The sequence below is a fragment of the Octopus bimaculoides genome, chromosome 8 (genome assembly GCF_001194135.2).
Source record: "Octopus bimaculoides isolate UCB-OBI-ISO-001 chromosome 8, ASM119413v2, whole genome shotgun sequence".
Classification (NCBI taxonomy): domain Eukaryota; kingdom Metazoa; phylum Mollusca; class Cephalopoda; order Octopoda; family Octopodidae; genus Octopus; species Octopus bimaculoides.
In genome coordinates this window covers 55300580-55305700 of record NC_068988.1, presented here as the reverse complement: position 1 = coordinate 55305700, position 5121 = coordinate 55300580, and the positions used below count along the sequence as shown (strand labels likewise).

The window sequence follows — 5121 nt, the reverse complement described above, 5'->3', positions numbered from 1 at the left end:
ATATATATATATATATATATATATATATATATACACACACACACACACGCACACACGCAGTAGATGCAACTAAGGCAGTAGATGCAACTAAGGCGTCGCATCTACCACGACAGAGAAAACTGTTGTGGCGATACCTGCTTAGAGGTCAACGCAAAGTTACAGAACGTATATGGAGAGGAATGTATGAGTCACACACAAGTGTACAAGTGGTTCACACATTTCCAAGATGGCTGAAAAAATGTTGATATATTGATGAACATTCTCGGCGACCCACAACCAGCAGAACTGAGAAACACATTGCAGATGTGCATGCAGCTGTGAGGGGAAATCGTTGAATCACCATCCATGAGTTATCAGAGGATGTGCAGATTAGTTACGGTTCAGTCCAGTCCATTATCAATGGAGATTTGGATATGACATATGTATCTGCCAAGTTTGTGCCAAAACTGCTTTCAGCTAACCAAAACGACACTTGGGTTTTGGTTGCACAAGATCTCTTTGATTGTGTCGAGAACAATGCAGACTTTTTGAAAACTTAGTGTAGGCCTCTGAACAGGTATGGCCAAGCTTTTGGCAAAAGTTGATGCAGATTCTCTACTCAACTTTCACTGTCATGGTCAATGTAACGATCACACGCTACACGCCTTCCTTTCAAGCACTGCTGTAAACAGTGGAAATGAGCTAGAATTTTAAAACTTAGTGCACATGCACAGCAGAGTTCAAGGTCAATCTGCCAAGCGGCTTTACTTTGCATGCTTTAGCTTTGTTATTATGGCAACAGCCCAGATACTTATTGATCAGACCTCAGGTGTGTGTGTGTGTGTGTGTGTGTGTATATATATATATAACAGTAATAAAATTTGTCTCCTATTAAGAAACAAAAAAGTTTATATAGGACTGCAAAAGGAGTGCTCAAATATAAATGAGACTAGGATAAAAAGGCATTAGTAACAGAATAAAAACATTATGTTCGGGTCAACGACTCAACAAAAACAACACCCCTCAAACAAACAATCATATACAAAAAATACACCATGGTCCACAAACACATAACAAAAGCATATAATATAAAAATAATACATATATATATACAGTGTACAATTTTAAAAAGCATATATTCTAATAAAAATACAAATATATCTAATTCGAGTTAAAAATATATATAAAAAAAACCTAAGATATATTTTTTATATATAATAGAATACAAAAGGTCTAAAAGTTAAAATAAGGCGACTAAAAATTCAAAATACCAGTACTATGATATATATATATATATATATATACACATACATACACAAACACACATATATACACAATGTAGGGATAACAATTGAAACAATAAATGCTTTCAAGCTAGGTTTTTCAGAAGCTTTTAGACTAGTACCATTCTAATATCGGAGACAAAGAGATGCTACAAAAAAGAAGCTGTATGTCATTATTTACTAATAAAGAAAGGTGGGAAAATGTAAGGGAGGATGGAGAGTGATATATGTAACAATGAGTTTGAAGATTTACATTGATAATTTCATCTGTTTTATTTCATACACCTTTATAGATATTTGTCTCTAGTTACTTAATCTTGGAGGTATGTGAATCTGTATTCAAATGTTTAATGGCAGCTAGAGGAGATGTCATGTCATTTCTCAACTTCACCCTTCAACATCCATTTTTCTTACAAAGGTGAGTTGGTAGCAACAATAAAAATCTGAAACAATTGTATTTACAGTTGAATGCCTTCCATAATATTACTACTACTACTAGACACTAAACTTTGCTTGCGAAGACCTGTTGGGGCAAGTGAAATCAAAATTATAATTGAATCATATTCAATAACTGGCACCTGTGCCAGTGGAGCACTAACAGCACTGTCCGAGCATATTCATTGCCAGAGCAGCTGTCTGGCTTCCATGCTAGTGGCCCATAAATAGCACCATTTGAGCGTGATCGTTACCAGCGTTGTCTTCTGGCACTTGTGCTGGTGGCACGTTAGAAAATCATTCGAGTGAGGTCATTGCCAGTGCCACTGGACTGGCTCCCGTGCAGGTGGCACGTAAAAAAAAACATTTTGAGCGTGGCCGTTGCCAGTACCGTGTGACTGGCCCTCATGCCAGTGGCATGTAAAAGCACCCACTACACTCTCGGATTGGTTGGCATTAGGAAGGACATCCAGCTGTAGAAATTCTGCCAGATCAGATTGGAGCCTGGTGCAGCCTTCTGGCTTGCCAGTCCTCAGTCAAATCGTCCAACTCATGCTAGCATGGAAAGTGGACGTTAAACGATGATGATGATGATGATGATGATGATGATGAGTACTAGCTCATGAACTTTGAAATAAAAGAGGAACCTGTCAATCAGACAAGAGTTAAGCAATACTTATTGAGGATCTCAACACAAATAGTTCCAACAGAAAAAATTGAAGTCATGCCCACATAGTCAAAGGTCTAGCACTTTGAAACCCTAGTCATTGTATCTCTTACATAATCATAACACTATTGTTCAGCAGGTTTAGGTGAGGTTGTGTGGTTAAAAAGCTTGCTTCCCAGCCATGAGATGAGGTCAACTTGGGTTCAATCCCACTGTGCAGCACCTTGGGGAAGTGTTTTCTAAAGTAACCTTGAGATGATCAAAGCCTTGAGCAGGCACAGTCATAGCCATGTAGCTGAGAAGCTTCCTTCCCAACCATGTGATCCTGGGTTCAGTCTTACTGTGTAGCACCTTGGGAAAGTATGTTCTACTATAGCCCTTGTCTGACCAAAGCCTTGTGAATGAATTTGATAAAGTACAAAAAAGACCCATCATATACATATGTGTATTTACCCTTGTCTAGACATCATACAATGGTTGTAAATGAGCATCATCATACAAGTGAGCTTCTTCATTTCCAGTCTTCTCTGAGAAATGTTTTCAGTCATGGGAAAAATATTACCTTGCTTCAAAACAGACAAGGTTTGATAACAGGAAAAGCATCCATCCATAGACTATCGACCTCAACAAATTCTGCTTGACCCATGCAAGCATGAAAAAATGGACATTAAATGATGACGATGATGATAATGATGATATAGGAGTGAACTGGCTAAGTTAGAGGGAAAAAAAAAATCTTTATTTGTTCACAGTCTGAAACAATCAACTTCAGAAACATTACCCTAAAGACCAAAAATTTTCCATTTCATCTATTCCACACTGGCCTTATTTGGCAATATCTTCCAATTATATTTTATACAAGATAATTCTGTTCAGGAAATAATAATAAAGAGAGATACTGCAATTGAAAGTGATCTCATTTATTTTATAATAATGATAATAATGATTATTTCAATTTTTTGCCACAAGAGCAGCTTGGGGGAGGTGGGGATAAGTCAATTACATCAACCCCGGCATTCAAATGGTGCTTATTTTATCAAACCCAAAAGGATGAAAGGCAAAGTCAACCTTGGTAGAATTTGAACTCAAAACACGGTGGCAGACGAAATACTGCTAAGCATTTCATTCAGCGTGCTAACGATTCTGTAGCTTGCTGGTTACCTTAATAATAATAATAATGCCCTGATGCAGTACCAAGCAGTGGCTCTCATAGCTTCTGATCTTAATTGATTGGAAGTGCTATCAAGTACATTGTTTTGTCTTGGTATAAAAGATGAACTACAGCAAATATTCTGCTCAATACTACAGATTTGATTGTCAGTTGTTTGACCTTAACCAGTTGAGCATGTCCCTTAGTGGCTGACGATGTGTGCATCTCTGATCATGATGCAGCCATTTGTTGAGAGGGATTCTTTGAGGTTTGAATAATTCATCTCTGGAAACATAGGTGTTTCGTTTATTGTTCTGATCACAAGCAGAAGCAGTGGGGGAGCATCATAGCTATGTGTTGAGAGGAATTCTTTGGAGTTTGAATAATTCACATTTGGAAACATGGGTGTTTTGTTCAACATCCTTAAATGACCCTTATTCAGGGACCTTTTGAGTGGGATGGGCTACTCGACCTGAAGAAAATTCTAATTGGGCCCCACCTACAAGGTCATGCGCTGTTTATCTTGATATAAGATCATCGTGTCGCGCACATATGGTTGTGATACATGTGGCTAGTGTACCCTTATCAAATGGGTAGTCATGATGGGTATACTGGGCTTTCTATATTTCACTCCATTGTCACTTTGATGGCATGCACCATTCTCTCACTCAACAATAATAATAATTAGTGCGAAGAAGGGTTATATGTGACCTTGAAATCTCTCTAACCTACATTATAAGAGAAGTTACTCTCAACTATTAATATAACAAATTGTGCCCTGAACTCTACTGACTAATCTTCTACAGCTGAAGAGTTGTTTGTCAGAACTTTAAAGTAACATGGCAGTAGTTCATTCCTTTTTAAAACCAGAAGGTACTTATTTTTTCATGTAAAAATGGTGGGATCTGAACAAAGACTAGGCAATACGAGGAAGAGGAATGGGTTTTTACATAATCTAAAGGGGAAGACTACATAGGATGTGCCCTCACTCACCATTATATTACTTAATCCATACAAAGAGTTGTAATCTACAGAACGGTTCTGTTACAAAACAAATATTAACAGACTATTAGAGATAAAAATTATTCAAATACCAAGCTGGCTCACAACAGAAATAGTTTGGAATTTTATATCTTTTTTTTTCATTTATTTATTTGCTAAAATTTAAAATAACTGTAACATGGCAGCTCCAAAGTAAATGTTAACAAGTTGTAACAACAGGATAAAATGTTCACAAGAAATTTCTAATGAAATAAAGGAATTATGGAAGTTTTGTGCAAAACAAAGCATGAGACAATAGAATTACAATTCTATGATTTTTTCTATCTTATTCATTTAGACTGTGGCCATGCTGGAGCACTGCTTTGAAGAATTTGTAGTCAAATGAATTGTCCCCAGCACTTATTATATCGGTCTCTTGTGCCAGACCACTAGGTGACCCGGATGTAAACAAACCAACACCAAATGTCAAATGGTGGTAGGAAACAAATGCACAAATATATATATATATATATATATATATATATATATATATACATACACACATATATATGCCTGGTGCAGCCTCCTGGCTTGCCAGTCCTCTGTCAAACCATACAACCCATGCC

The 5121-nt window shown here is 37.0% G+C and overlaps 1 protein-coding gene across 3 annotated transcripts in view; it reads right to left on the bottom strand.

Annotated features, from left to right (window-relative positions):
• Positions 1-5121, bottom strand: part of LOC106876226 (rho-associated protein kinase 2) — a 204609-nt gene that overhangs the window by 53852 nt on the left and 145636 nt on the right. The window lies entirely within an intron of this gene.